Below are 16,054 nucleotides of genomic sequence, written 5' to 3' on the forward strand. Positions count from 1 at the left end.
GGACATTTTAAAAATGTTAATTCTTACCGTTCATAAATATGGGCTATCTTTCCATTTGTATCTCCTTCAATTTCTTTATCAATGTCATAGTTTATGGGGTACAGATCTTTCATCTTCTTAGTTAAATCTTTTCTTAAGTATTTTATTATTTTTGATGCTATTGTGAATTAGATTGTTTTCTTTTTTTTTTCAGATAGTTCATCATTAGAGTGTTAAAATGCTCCTGTCTTGTGCTTACTTTGTCCGCACATATACTAAAATTGGAATGATGCAGAGAAGATTAGCGTGATCACTGAACAAGGATGACATGAAAAACTGGGAAGCATTCCATATTAAAAACAAAACAAAACAAAAAAATTCTTGTCTTTTATATATTGATCTTGTATTTGGCAGCTTTACTAAATTTGTTTATTCAAATTTTTTTTGTGAAGTTTTTAGGATTTTTTTACATGTAAGTTCATGTTATCCAAAAAAAAATTTTCCCTCTTCCTTTTTTTTGGAGTCTTTTATTTCTTTGTGCTCCTTGCTTCTCTGGCTAGGACATCCAGTACTATGTCAAATGAGAGTAGTGAAAGTGGACACACTTGTCTTGTTTCTGATCTTTAAGGGGAAAACTATCAAACTTTTTTGATTGAATATGAGATTAGCTCTGGGCTTGCAATATGTGTTTTTTTTTTATGGATTTTTAAAATTTTTTTATAAACATATAATGCGTTTTTATCCCTAGGGGTACAGGTCTGTGAATCACCAGGTTTACACATTTCACAGCACTCACCATAGCACATACCCTCCCCAATCCATACGCCCACCCTCCTCTCCCAAAACAACTCCCCCCAACAACCCTCAGTCTCTTTTGTGAGATTCAGTGTTTTATGGTTTGTGTCCCTCTCAATCCCATCTTCTTTTATTTTTCTTTTCGTACCCCCCAAACCGCCTATGTTGCATCTCCACTGCATCATATCAGGGAGATCATATGATAGTTGTCTTTCTCAGATTGATTTATTTCGCCAAGCATAATACCCTCTAGATTCATCCACGTCATCACAAATAGCAGGATTTCATTACTTTTGATGGCTGCATAGTATTCCATTGCACATATATACCACATCTTATTTATTGATTCATCTGTTGAAGGACATTTAGATTCTTTTCATAGTTTAACTATTGTGGACATTGCTGCTATAAACATTTGGGTTTATGTGCCCCTTCAGAATGCCACGTTTGTATATTTAGGGTATATACCCAGTAATACGATCACTGGGTCATAGGGTAGTTCTATTTTCAGCGTTTTGAGGAACTTCCACGCTGTTTTCCGGAGTGGTTGCACCAGCTTGCATTCCCATGTACAGTGTAGGAGGGTTCCCCTTTCTCCACATCCTCGCCAGCATCTGTCATTGACTGACTTGTTCATTTTAGCCATTCTGAAAGGTGTGAGTTGGTATCTCATTCTGGTTTTGATTTGTATTTCCCTGATGCCGAGTGATGTGGAGCATTTTTTCATGTGTCTGTTGGCCATTTGGATGTATTCTTTGCAGAAATGTCTGTTCATGTCCTCTGCCCATTTCTTCATTGGATTATTTGTTCTTAGGGTGTTGAGTTTGATAAGCTCTTTATAGATTTTGGATACTGGCCCTTTATCTGGTATGTCATTTGCAAATATCTTCTCCCATTCTGACAGTTAACTTTTGGCTTTGTTAACTGTTTCCTTTGCAGTGTAAAAGCTTTTTGATCTGATGAAATACCAGTAGTTCATTTTACCCTTGCTTCCCTTGCCTTTGGCGATGTTCCTAGAAAGAAGTTGCTGCTGCTGCTGCTGAGGTCAAAGAGGTTGCTACCTGTTCTCTCCTCAAGGATTTTGATGGATTCCTTTCTCACATTATGCTTCTTCATCCATTTCCAGTCTATTTTCATGTATGGTGTAAGGAAATGGTCCAATTTTTTTTTTTTCTGCATGTGGCTGTTCCATTTTCCCAACACCTTTTGTTGAAGAGGCTGTCTTTTTTCCATTGGACATTCCTTCCTGTTTTGTTGAAGATTAGTTGACCATAGAGTTGAGGGTGTATTTCTGGGCTCTCTATTCTGTTCCATTGATCTATGTCTGTTTTTGTGACAGTTCCCTACTATCTTGATGATGACAACTTTGTAATAGAGCTTGAAGTCTGGAATTGTGATGCCAACAACTTTGGCTTTCTTTTTCAATATTCCTCTGGCTACTCGAGGTATTTTCTGGTTCCATATAAATTTTAGGATTATTTGTCCCATTTCTTTGAAAAAAAATGGATGGGATTTTGATAGGGATTGCATTAAATGTGTAGATTGCTTTAGGTAGCATAGACATTTTCACAATATTTGTTCTTCCAATACAGGAGCATGGAACATATTTCCATTTCTTTGTGTCTTCTTCAATTTCTTTCATGAGCACTTTAGAGTTTTCTGAGTATAAATTCTTTGTCTCTTTGGTTAGGTTTATTCCTAGGTATCTTAGGGTTTGGGGTGCAATTGTAAATGGGATTCACTCCTTAATTTCTATTTCTTCTGTCTTGTTGGTATAAAAAAATGCAACCAATTTCTGTGCATTGATTTTATATCCTGACACTTTACAGAATTCCTATACAAGTTAGAGCAGATTTGGAGTGGAGTCCTTTAAGTTTTCCACATACAGTATCATATCATCTGCAAACAGTGATAGTTTGAATTCTCTTTTGCCAACTGGAAAAATTTGAATGACTTTAATTTCTTTTTGTTGTCTGATTGCTGAGGCTAGGACTTCTAGTACGATGTTCAACAGCAGTGTCATGATAACGGACATCCCTGCCATGTTCCTGACACCAGCGGAATAGGATTGAGTTTTTCTCCATTGAGAATGGTATTTGCAGTGGGTTTTTCATAGATGGCTTTGATAATATTGATAATATGTGCCCTCTATCCCTACACTTTGAAAGTTTTAATCAGGAAAGGATACTGCACTTTGTCAAATGCTTTTTCAGCATCTATGGAGAATATCATGTGGTTTTTGTTCTTTCTTTTATTAATGTGTTGTATCACATTGATTGATTTGCAGATGTTGAACCAACCTTGTAGCCTTGGAATAAATCCCACTTGGTCGTGGTGAATAATCCTTTTAATGTACTGTTGAATCCGATTGGCTAGTATTTTGGTGAGAATTTTCGCATCTGTGTTCATCAAGGATATTGGTCTGAAGTTCTCTTTATTGATGGGATCCTTGTCTGGTTTGGGGATCAAGGTGATGCTGGCCTCAGAAAAAAAGAGTTTGGAAGTTTTCCTTCCATTTCTATTTTTTGGGAACCGTTTCAGGAGAATACTAATTAATTCTTCTTTAAAAGTTTGGTAGAATTCCCCTGGGAAGCCATCTGGCCCGGGGCTTTTGTTTGTTTGGAGATTTTTGATGACTGTTTCAATCTCCGTACTGGTTATGGGTCTGTTCAGGTTTTCTATTTCTTCCTGGTTCAGTTGTGGTAGTTTATATGTCTCTAGGAATGTATCCATTTCTTCCAGATTTTTGAATTTGTTGGCGTAGAGTTGCTCATAGTATGTTCTTATAATTGTTTGTATTTCTTTGGTGTTGGTTGTGATCTCTCCTCTTTCATTCATGATTTTATTTATTTGGGTCCTTTCTCTTTTCTTTTTGATAAGTCTGGAAAGGGGTTTATCAATCTTATTAATTCTTTCAAAGAACCAGCTCCTAGTTTCATTAATTTGTTCTATTTTTTTGTTGTTGTTGGTAGTGTTTTGTTTTGTTTTGTTTTGTTGGTTTCTATTTCATTGATTTCTGCTCTGATCTTTATTATTCCTCTTCTCTTGCTGGGTTTAGGCTTTCTTTGTTGTTCTTTCTACAACTCCTTTAGGTGTAGGATTATGTTGTGTATTTGAGATCTTTCTTGTTTCTTGAGAAAGGCTTGTACAGCTTTATATTTTCCTCTCAGGACTGCCTTTGCTGTATCCCACAGATCTTGAACACTTTTGTTTTCATTATCATTTGTTTCCATGAATTTTTTCAATTCTTCTTTAATTTCCTGGTTGACCAATTCATTTTTTAGAGGATGCAGTTTAGTCTCCATGTATTTGTGTTTTTTCCAAGTTTCCTCTTGTGATGGAGTTCTAGTTTCAGAGCATTGTGGTCTGAGAATATGTAGGGGATGATCCCAATCTTTTGATAATGGCTGAGATCTGATTTATGACCCAGGATGTGGTCTATTCTGGAGAATGTTCCATGTGCACTAGAGAAGAATGTGTATTCTGTTATTTTGGGTTGGAATGTGTTGAACATACCTGTGATGTCCATCTTGTCCAGTGTGTCATTTAAGGCCTTTTTCCTTGTTGATCTGTTGCTTGGATGATCTGTCCATTTCAATGAGGAGAGTGTTAAATTCCCCTACTATTATTTTATTATTGTTGATATGTTTCTTTGATTTTGTTATTAATTGGTTTATATAGTTGGCTGCTCCCATGTTAAGGACATAGATATTTAAAATTGTTAGGTCTTCTTGTTGGACAGACACTTTGAGTATGATATAGTGTCCTTCCTCATCTCTTATTATAGTCTTTGGCTTAAAATCTAATTGATCTGATAGAAGGATTGCCACCCAAGCTTTCTTCTGATGTCCCTTAGCATGGTACATTGTTTTCCACCCCCTCTCTTTAAATCTGGGGGTGTCTTCGGGTCTATGATGAGTATCTTGGGCAGCATATTGATGGGTTTTGCCTTTTATCCATTCTGATACCCTGTGTCTTTTAATTGGTGTATTTAGGCCATTTACACTCAGGGTAACTATTGAGAGATATGAATTTAGTGGCATTGTATTGCCTATAATGTGACTGTTACTGTATATTTTTTCTGTTCCTTTCTGATCTACTACTTTTAGGCTCTCTCTTTGCTTAGAGGACCCCTTTCAGTATTTCCTGGAGAGTTGGTTTGGTGTTTGCAAATTATTTCAGCCTTTGTTTGTCCAGGTACATTTTTAATCTCTCCTTCTATTTTCAATGATAGCCTAGCTGTATATAGTATTCTTGACTGCATGTTTTTCTCTCTTAACACTCTGAATATATCATGCCAGTTCTTTCTGGCCTGCCAGGTCTCTGTGGATAAGTCTGCTGCCAATCAAATGTTTTTACTGTTGTACAATACAGACTTCTTCTCCCAGGCTGCTTTCAGGATTTTCTCTTTGTCGTTAACAGTTGTAAATTTTATTATCAGGTTACGGGGTGTGGACCAATTTTTTATTGATTTTGAGGGTCATTCATTTTGCATCTCCTGGATTTTGATGTTTGTTCCCTTTGCCATATTAGGGAAATTCTCTACAAAAATTCTCTCCAATATACCTTCTGCTCCCCTCTCTCTTTCTTCTTCTTCTGGGATCCCAATTATTCTAATGTTTTGTCGTCTTATGGTTTCACTTATCTCTCAAATTCTCTCCTCGTGGTCCAGTATTTGTTTGTCTCTCTTTTGCTCAGCTTTTCATTCTCCATCATTTGGTCTTCTGTATCACTAATTCTTTTGCCTCATTTATCCTAGCAGTAAGAACTTCCATTTTTTATTGCACCTCATTAATAGCTCTTTTGATTTCAACTTGGTTAGATTTTAGTTCTTTTATTTCTCCAGAAAGGGCTTTTATCTCTCTGGAGAGGGTTTCTCTAATATCTTCCATGCCTTTTTCGAGCCCAGCTAGAACCTTGAGAGTTGTCATTCTGAACTCTAGTTCTGTCATATTACCAATGTCTGTTTTGATTAGGTCCCTAGCCTTTGGTACTGCCTCTTGTTCTTTTTCTTGTGGTGAGTTTTTCCACCTTGTCATTTTGAGAAGATAAGAATATATAAAGGAGCAAATAAAACGCTAAAAGGGTGGTAAAGACCCCAGGAAAATGTGCTTTAACCAAATCAGAAGAGACCCCAAGTTGTGGGAGAAGGAAAGGGGAAAAAAAAGAAGTTCTAGGGGGAAAAAAAGGTTAAAAAAAAGAAAACAAGGAAAAAATATTTAAAAAGAAAATATATATATATATATATATATATACACTAGACTTGTGACTAGAACAGGGTCACTCACTTAATTTTGGGAGTATTTTGGTCTCTTAGAAGAAACTACCTCCCAAGATTTTAAAGGATGAAAAACATATAAGGGTAGGCGCAATGAAGGGATGGAATAAACCTATAAAAATGAGGGAAAAAATTTAATTTCTAAAAAATAAGTTGATAGAGCAAGTTGGTTGGGACAATAAAGAAAGATAACCTGGAGAGAATTTGCTCAGGCTGGACACTAGAACAATCTTGGAGCTAGATTTAGGGTATATTTTGATCTATTAGGATGAGTTATACTCCAAATTTTTTAGAAGAAAAAACCCTATGTGTAAAAAAATATATAGTTAGATACAATGGAGGATAAAATATGACTATAGTAATGAAGGTTCAAAATAGATTATTTTTTTGTAAGTTATTTTAGAAATAAACTAGTTTAAAAAATCATTAAACGAGGAAAGGGTAAAAGTTAAAAAAAATTAGCAGAAGAAAAAAGAAAAAATTTATAACTGCAAGACTAAAGAATCATTGGGAGAAAGCCATGAATTCCTTGTTTTGCTTTCTCCTCCTCTGGAATTCCACTGTTCTCCTTAGTAAGTGAAGTTGTTCTTGGCTGGGTTTCTTGTTGGTCTTCTGGGGAAGGGGCCTTTTGTATTGATTCTCAGGTGTCTTTGCCCAAGATGGATTTGTCCTGCCCTTACCTAGGGTAGGGCTAAGTAATCCGGGATCTTTTGTTCCCTGAAGGCTTTCTGTAGAGTTCTGGATGATGGTATGATAATGGCGGTCTCACAATCCGGCCCAGAGGAGTGGAGAGCTCAGGGCCCCGCTCCCCAGTGCACCCTCAGAGAAAAGTGTTTAATCACTCCCATCTTCCTGGCCTCTGGCCATGCTTGGAGAGAAGCGCTCTGTCATTCGCACTTGGAGAAAAGTCTTTGGTCATTCTCATCTCCCTGGCCTCTGGCCATGCTTGGAGAAAAGAGCTCAATTACTCCTGTCTCCCTGGCCCTTGGCCATGCTCCAAGCTCACCCTGCCTATGCCTGGTTCAAAGTAACCCTGGGTTGAGAGCTCACTCCTCAGCTTTGTCTCTGTAGCCGGCTTCCCCACTCTAATACCTGTGAGTTCTGTGACACTCAGATACCCCTGGTCCTTCTGTGACCCTGAGGGACCTGGGGCTATGCTGACCCCACTTGGGCTTCACTCTGGTTTAGCCTCTGGGGTGATATCCCTCAGTGGATCAAACTTAAAAAGTCCTGATTTTGTGCTCCATTGCTCCACAGCTTGCCGGGAGCTGGCCCTCCCCCCGCAGTCTACCTTCCCGTTCTTTGGGTTCACTTTTCCGCCGGTTCTACCTTTCAGAAAGTGATCAATTTTCTGTTTCTAGAATTGTTGCTCTCCTTCTCTTTGATCTCCCATTGGACTTGTAGGTGTTTGCAATGGTTAGATAAGCTATTTAGCTGATCTCCTGCTACCTGATGTCGTCTCAGCCTGCTACTTCTCCGCCATCTTGAATCCTTCCACGGAATATGTGGTTTTTATTGTGTTGATGTGTATTCTTTCTGTACCCAGTTTGGGGAGTATTTTTATTATGAAAGGGTGTTGAATTTTGTCAAATGCCTTTTCTGCATATATTGAATTGATCATATGAGTTTTTATTGATCATTCTATTAATATAATGCATCACATTTACTGATATGTGCTGGTGAATTCAGTTTTGTAGCATTTTGTAGAGAATTTTTACATTTTTTATTTATCAGGGATATAATCCAGTAGTTCTTTTTGTTGCTGATTTGAAATGTGCCTCGGAGTATTTCAACCACTTCAACTTTTTGCGAAGGGTTTATAAAGTGTTTGTATTATTTCTTCTTAAAATGTTTGGTAGAATTCACTGTGGACATCATCTGATTCTGGACTTTTATTTGTTAGAAGGTTTTTATTACGGATTCAATCTCCTTACCCCTTATTGGTCTGTTCACATTTTTTATGTCCTTATGATTCAGTCTTGATAGGTTGTATGTGCCTAGGAATTTTTCCATTTCCTCTAGGCTTTTGATTTGCTGGCATTTAACTGTCTGTTATCTTTTATATTTCTGTGGTATCTGTTATAATGTCTCTTTTTACATTTCTGATTTTATTGAGTCCTCTCTTTTTTCTGAGTTAGTCTAGCTGTCTTTTTTTTATTTATCATTACCAAGTCTAATTTTATTTACCATTAAAAAAAACTTTCTAGTTTTTTAATTCTATATTTCATTTATTTCTGCCCTAATTTTTATTTTTTTCCTTCCTTTTGCTACTTTTAAGTTTACTTTGTTCTTTCTGTACTTTTTTTGAGCTGTTATATTAAGTTCTTTATTTGAAATCTTTTTTTTTATATATATTTGTAGCTATAAAATTTCCTTTTATAACTGCTTTGCTGCTTCTCATAATTTTTTGGTATATATTTTTTTATTTTCCTGAAGATGTATTTTTATTCCCACTTTGTCTTCTTTTTTGATTTTTTGTTTGTTTAAAAATGTGTATGTCTGTGTATTTGTAAATTTTCCAAATTTCCTTCTGTATTGATTTCTAGTTTCATATTATTTTGGCTGGAAATATACTCGATATGCTTTCGATATTATTGATTTTGGGGGGACTCTTGTTTTGTGGTTTAAAATGTGATCTATCCTAGAAAATTTTCCACGTGTGTTTGAGAAGAATATTTATTATGATACTATTGGATGGAATATCCTGTAAATATGTTAGGTTCATTTCACATAGTTCTTGTTTTTTTGTTTTGTTTTGTTTTGTTTGTTGTTTGTTTGAGAGAGAGCAGGGCAGAGAGAATGAGCAAGGGGTAAGGGCCGAGACAGAGGGAGAAGATCCCCTCCTGAGCAGGGAGCCCAATGTGGGACTCTATCTCAGGACCCTGGGATCACGACCTGAGCCAAAGGCAAAGGCTTAACTGACTGAGCCACCCAGTTGTCCAGGCATAGTGTTTAAATTCACTATTTTCTTATTGATTTTCTGTCTGGATGATCTATCCATATGTAAGAGTGGGGTATTATTGTCCCCAGATACTATTGTATTGCTATTTATTTCTCCTTTTTGTTTTGTTAGTATTTGTTTTATATATTTATGTGGCTCAATATTAGGTACATGATATTTACAATTACTGTATGGATGAATTGATGACACTTTTCTTATTGTATAATGACTGTGGTGATTTTTAGCTTATATAAACCCTATTTTGTCTGTTATAGTTATTGCTACCCTTGTTTTCTTTTGTTATCATTAGCTTGGAATATCTTTTTCCATCCCTTTACTCTCTGCCCATGTGTGTCCTTAAAGCTAAAGTGATTCTTTTATATGCAACATATTGTTGGATCTTGTGTTTTTTTTTTGTTTTTTTAATCTATTCTAGCCTTTCTATGTCTTCCAACTGGATGATTCCATTCACTTACAGTTAAAGTAATTATTGATAGGTAAAGACTTAACTATTGCCTTTCATTCTTTTTATATTTCATGATTTATTTAAATTTTAGTTAATATATAGTGTAATATTAGTTTCAGGAGTAGAATTTAGTAATTTGCCATTTACATATACCATTCAATGCTCATCACAAGTGACCTCCTAATAATTATTACTGACTTAGCCCATTCCCCTGCCCATCTCCCCTCCAGAAACAATCAGTTTGTTACTTATAGTTAAGTGTATTATGGCTTGCCTTCCCCTCCCTTTTTTTTAAAAATTTTTTTCTTTCCCCAGTGTTTATCTGTTTTGTTTCTCTGTTAATTGTTTGCTCTTTTGTAGATGCTCTGCTCTTTATTTCCTGTATTGTTCTCTTTGTAATCTGATGACTTTTTGTGGCAGTATGTTTTAACTTCTTTATCAAAATCTTTTGTGTATCTACTACATATTTTTTATACTTACCATTAAGGTTATATAAAATATGTTAGTTATAACATTCCATTTTATGTTGAAAACAACAGTACTTCAATAGTGTACAGACAATTTATACTTCTAAACAAGAGCTTATTGATGTTTTTACATTTAGATCATTTTTATATTGTACTTTTAATAACAAATGATTGCAGTTATAGTTATTTTTAATAAGCTTGTTTAACTTTTAAACTAGACTAGTAAATGATTTCTATATCACCATTACAATATTGGAGAATCTGGTTTTGACTATACATTTACCTTTAGCAATAAATAAGGAGCCATCCATGCATCCATGTTGCCATCTTGATGACATCACCGTCCCCAAATCTTCAGTAAGAGTTACTTTATATTTATCCTTTTTTTAAGATTTTGTTTATTTGACAGAGAGAGAGCTCAAGTTGGCAGAGTGGCAGGCAGAGGAAGATCTAGAGGCAGGCTTATTACCCAGCAGTGAGCCCGATGCAGGTCTTAATCCCAGGACCCTGGGATCACGACCTGAGCCAAAGGCAGCTGCTTAACCGTTTGAGTCACCCAGGGACCCCTAAATTTTACTTTAGTTAATATATGACCATTTTTTATTTCTACTAATAGACGCATCAATTTTATTGCTTTTAATATTAAGGTCTTCTCCTTAACATCATTATCATCTATTTCTTTTTCAATTTTAAAAGTGTTGTTTACATTTGTGGTGTAATTCATGTAATTCATGTATGTGGTGGTATGTAAGTAATTCAAATATGAATTTTAAACTCTAGATCATATGCTCCATTGTGGCAGATATTTGTCTTATTCATCCCACCCACAACAAAATAGTACTCAATAGGTCTTTGTTGATTGACTGAATGAATTAAGTGTTCTGACACTAGCATAGCTGACCAAACCAGAGATCAAGGAGAAAATATAATGATTGTCAAATGGGTGAACCTGAGATAAAAAGACATTTTAGCTTCGTTAGTTTGATATACACTCCGGATAACATTCCAACTTTGCATGGATTTTTGGAAAGCAAACAACTCCTCTCCTAAATAATAAATGTATTAATTGCCTTCCTTATGAGTCCTGACAGCAGTCAGCTTTGTGGGTTTCTGATTCCATTCTAAGAGGTTGAATGTCTGTTTGATTTATGTCATAGGCAACAGTGTCATGAGGAAAGACTTGTAGGATAAAATTTCTTAAAGATGGGAACACAGATGGCTGCCTATGGACTGTGAGGTGGGTGTTAATGAAAATGCATTGAGCAGTAAGGGAAGGGCAGCTCACAACCATAGGAAAGGTGCCCTGTGTCTTTGTTTTGTTTTGTTTTGTTTTACAAACAGATACCATTTCCCCTCCCCATGGAAATTTTCAAATATACTTTTCTCTAACAACCACAAATACTTGGGACATTATGAACACAATATGGGCATTAAAGGATAAAAATAAACAAAAATTTAAGTAAATGTTAAGTGTTTATCATTATTTCAGCCATGTTTTTCTATGTTTAACTTCTCAAAGAAATTACACAGACTGGTTTCTAAATATTATACCAGGCTGTTAAACTAATGCAAAGGGTTTTATGGAATTTTCTATAACACCATCTAGATTTTCTACATTGGCTGTCACTCCTGAAAATTCTCAGTTTATAAATGTGCATGCATTGAAGCAGCATATATTTACATTATAGTAAATATTCACTGGTTATTTACCTGGTTTATTACTGTATTTTGATCCTTTCTAATTGTTCACTTTCTTCCATGTTTCCCCCTTATTTCTACAAATGTCAATCCATCACATGTTATGTAAAGTGAAACAAAGAGGAACAGCTGTTAGTAGAAAGGATTAATAGGTGATTTGATGTTACTCTGTGAGATATTAAGTAATAGGCAAGGTATTTCCATATCATCATTTTAATATATTTCAGTAATACAGCATAGTTGTTATGCTTTAATTAAACCTTCATTAAGTCTTTATATATATATATATATTTTCTAACTCACAAGTCCGCCCTTCATGTCCCATTCAAAACCAACTCATTTTATGGAATAACTGTTTTATCTTCCCAGTACAATCTTCATTTAACTTATTGCTCTGGTGTCCTCCTTTGGCAGCACATATATTAACTTATTGTTCTGGGTATACAAAAGGAGAGGAATAGAATATTTTGTAATATGATATTTTGTCCTTTCTGCACTACAGAGTCTGTGTAAGCATTCTTAGATCAGAGACCTAGGAGGAGGTCCAAATTGAAGAAAAACAAACAGAAAAAAAGAAAATGTTCTCAGCCCTTTCTTGTAGTTTCATTTGCAGGAACCACAAAAGCAAAGATATTAAAAATTTTTTTTCTTATATTTTAAAATTAAGTTTAAATTTTTTATTGGATTATGCTCCCTTAAACTCATCTGATACCATGAACCCAAGCAATCCACCAAACATTCATTCATGATGTTGCCTTTAAACATGTTGCCTTTAAAATTTTTACAGAGTAGTCTCATCTGTAGAGTAGATGAGCCTTGACTCAAAAGTGTCATCAAAGACTGTGGTGACACTTGTCTTGCCACCCGCCCGCTGTTCCTGCCATGGCAGGCTCTCCTGCTTCACGACCGTTTCCCGACAGCAAGGCCAAGGGCTCCTTCTCTCCTCCCAGGGCGGTGTGCTGTGCCTTCCCCAGATATTCTACTGGGGAGTGCAGTCACAGACGTGTCCCTTTCCTTAAGACTGTTTCCACGGGCTTAACCACGCTTCTCTCCCAGGCAGAGGGGCTGCCCGGGCTAAGAGGATTTCGCTCCATCCGGGTTTCTCCCACCATGCTTCGGAGACAATGTTCAGGCAAGCAGCATCAGCATCCCACAGAATCGACACTGATTTCCCAGCGAATGCTGTACTTTCCCAGAGGGGATGCAGGAACAAAGAGGCTTTTGCTCTCTGCGGGTTTCTCCCACTGTGCTGTGAATACAAGGTTAAGGCAAGCAGCAACAGCAGCCCGCAGAACCGACTCTGATTTCGCAGAGCCTGCTATGCACGCACTGAGGCTTTGGGCTTGGCGGGAACCGCACTTCGCCGCTGCTTTCTCAGGAAGGCTTTGGGCGTTCGCTCTGTCGCATCAGAGAAGAAGAGCTGCGGGAGAGCTGGTGCCACTTGGGCCTTGCTTTCGCGGGCTCTATGTTCGCGCCCTGGGTTCAACCTGCCCGGCCGAACTAAGCAGACACAGACACAACCCACAGCAGCGTTCGTGGCCTAGGATGGCACTCTATGCACACTACCATCTCCCGTGTAGGCAACGCTTGGCCTTTTGCTCTGGTGCTCAGGCGGACTCGGGGACTAGGACAGTGCCTTCCCCACAGGAGAGGAGAGGCGACAGGATCCATGCACACCGCTAGTGCACTGGGATGGGGAGCTGTGGGGGACTTACCTCACTCTTTCCCCGGACACCCCGTGCCTCCGCGAATGCTTCCACATCCTGGAGGAAGATGGCATCTGACGGCCTGTTCCTTCAGGGAGCTACTTCTTCGAGTTCAGGGTAGGGGCCTGGTGGCAAGCACATGTCTGAACCAGGGACAGGTGGCCAAGGAGTGGCTTGCCCCTTGGGCCCAGAGGCTCAGGACAGGCATGCCTTCTGCCCAGACTCCTTCCTCAGAGTGGAGCACGCGCCCCTGCCCTAGTCATCCCCTCCTGTGTCCTTAGCAGCCAGGCTTCCGTCTTCGCACAGGGCACGGGTGACACTTGTCTTGCCACCACCCGCTGTTCCTGACAGGACCGGCTCTCCTCTTTGGAGACCGTTTCCGAAAACAAGGCGAACGGCTCCTTCTCTTCTCCAGGGGCAGTGTACTGCCCCTCCCCAGTCATGCTCCTGGGAAGCGCAGTGACAGACGTGTCCCTTTCTTTAAGGGTCTTTCCACAGGAGCAACCACGCTTCTCTCTCAGGCAGAGGGGATACCCGGGCAAAGAAGATTTCGCTCCATACGGGTTTATTACACTGTGCTGTGGAGACTAGCTCAGGCAAGCAGCAGCAGCATCCCACAGACCCGACTCTGATTTCCCAAAGAATGCGGTGCTTTCCCAGAGGGTATGCCGTGGCTAAGAGGCTTTTGCTCTATGCGGGTTTCTCCCAACGTGCTTCAAACACTAAGCTAAGGCAACCCGCAAGAGCAGCCCACAGAACCGACTCTGATTTCCCAGCGACTGCTACGCTTTCACTGTACTATTCAGCTTGGTGCAAACCGCACTTCGCTGCTGCTTCCACAGCAAGGCTTTTGGCGTTCGCTCTGTCGCGTCAGGGAAGGAGAGCTGCAGAAGAGCTGGTGCCTCTTGGGCCTTGCTTCCTGGGCTCTATGTTCACGCCCTGGGTTCACCCTTCCAGGCCGAACTAAGCAGACACAGCCACAACCCTGCAGCAGCTTGCGTGGCCTAGGACTGCACTCTATGCACACTACCGTCTTCTGGCATAGGCAAGGCTTGGCCTTTTGCTCTGTCGCACAGTTTCGGAGACTAGGCCAGTGCCTTCCCCATAGGAGAGGAGAGGCGACAGGATCCCTGCACACGGCACATGCACAGGGATGGGGAGCTGTGGTGGAATATCCCCACTCCTTCTCCGGCACACCCCTTTCCACCGACAACGTTGCCACATCTTGGAGGAAGACGGCATCTGAATGTACGTTTCTCCAAGGAGTTGTTTCGGCGAGTTTGGGGAATGGCACCTGGTGGCAAGCCCAAGTCTGCCTTAGGGACAGGTGGCCAAGGAGATGCTGTCCCCTTGAGACCAAAGCACAGGACAGGCCTGCCTTCTGCCCAGAATCCTTCCTCAGAGTGGAGCAAGCACGCCTGCTCTAGTCTTGCCCTCGTGTCTCCTCAGCAGCCAGGCTTCGTCTCTCCACACAGGGAGCGGGTGACACTTGTCTTGCCACCGGCCCGCTGTTTCTGCCAGGGCCGGCGTTCCTGCTTCACTACTGTTTCCCGATAACAAGGCCAAGGCTCCTTCTCTTCTCCCGGGAAGTGTGCTGCACCTTCCCCAGACATGCTCTTGGGGAGGACGTGTCCCTTAAGGCCCTTTCTAGATGTGCAACCACTCTTCTCTCTCAGGCACATGGGGGATGCTAGGGAAAGGAGAATTTCGCTCCATGTGGGTTTCATCCCACTTGCTGTGGAGAGGAGCTCAGGCAAGCCTAAGCAGCATCCAAAAAACACGACTCTGATTTCCCAACGAATGCTGTTCTTTCCCTGAGGAGATGCCGGGAGATGGTAGTGTGCATAGAGTTCCATACTAGGCCACGCACGCTGCTGCGGGTTGTGTCTGTCTCTGCTTAGTTTGGCCTGGCAGGTTGAACCCAGGGCGCGAACATAGAGCCCAGGAAAGCAAGACCCAAGAGGCACCAGCTCTCCCGCAGCTCTTCTTCCCTGATGCGACAGAGCGAACACCCAAAGCCTTCCTGAGAAAGCAGCGGCGAAGTGCGGTTTGCTCCAAGCCCAAAGCCTCCGCGCGTGCATAGCAGGCTCTGTCGCGTCAGGGATGAAGAGCTGCGGCAGAGCTGGTGCTTCTTGGGCCTTGCTTTCCCGGGCTCCATGTTCGCGTCCTGGGTTCACCCTGCCAAGCCGAAATAAGCAGACACAGCCTCGACCCTGCAGCAGCGTGCATGGCCTAGGTGGGCACTCTGCTCACAATGCCATCTCCCGGTGTAGGCAAGGTCTGCCCTTTTGCTCTGGCGTTCAGATGGACAGGTGACTAGGCCAGTGCCTTCCCCAGCCGAGAAGAGACGGGACAGGATCAATGTACACCGCCCGCGTCCTGGGATGGTGAGTAATGGGTAATTGTACCTCCTTCCCTGGGACACCCGCTGCCTCCGCCAACGCTGCCACATCCTGAAGGAAGACGGCTTCTCACTCTCCGTTCCTCCAGGAGCTGTTTCTGCGAGTTTAGGACCAGGCGCCTGGTTGCAAGCCCACTCTGCCTTATGGACAGGTGGCCAACTTGGGCCCAGAGGCACAGGACAGGCCTGCCTTCTGCCAGACTCCTTCCTCAGAGTGGAGCACACACGTCTGCTCTAGTCGTTCGCTCGTGTCTTCTTAGCAGCCAGGCTTCCTTCTCTCCATACAGGGAGCGGGTGATACCTGTCTTGCCACCCGCCTGCTG

The 16,054-nt window shown here is 40.5% G+C and overlaps 1 non-coding gene across 1 annotated transcript; it reads left to right on the forward strand.

Annotated features, from left to right (window-relative positions):
* The first annotated feature begins 230 nt into the window (after positions 1-230).
* LOC123388139 lies at positions 231-337 on the forward strand. Its single transcript, XR_006602698.1, has one exon. It is a non-coding gene; the product is annotated as a U6 spliceosomal RNA (small nuclear RNA).
* The last annotated feature ends 15,717 nt before the right edge of the window (positions 338-16,054 follow it).

The sequence above is a fragment of the Mustela putorius genome, unplaced genomic scaffold (genome assembly GCF_011764305.1).
Source record: "Mustela putorius furo isolate JIRA1106 unplaced genomic scaffold, ASM1176430v1.1 tig00003875_pilon_pilon_pilon, whole genome shotgun sequence".
Taxonomy (NCBI): domain Eukaryota; kingdom Metazoa; phylum Chordata; class Mammalia; order Carnivora; family Mustelidae; genus Mustela; species Mustela putorius.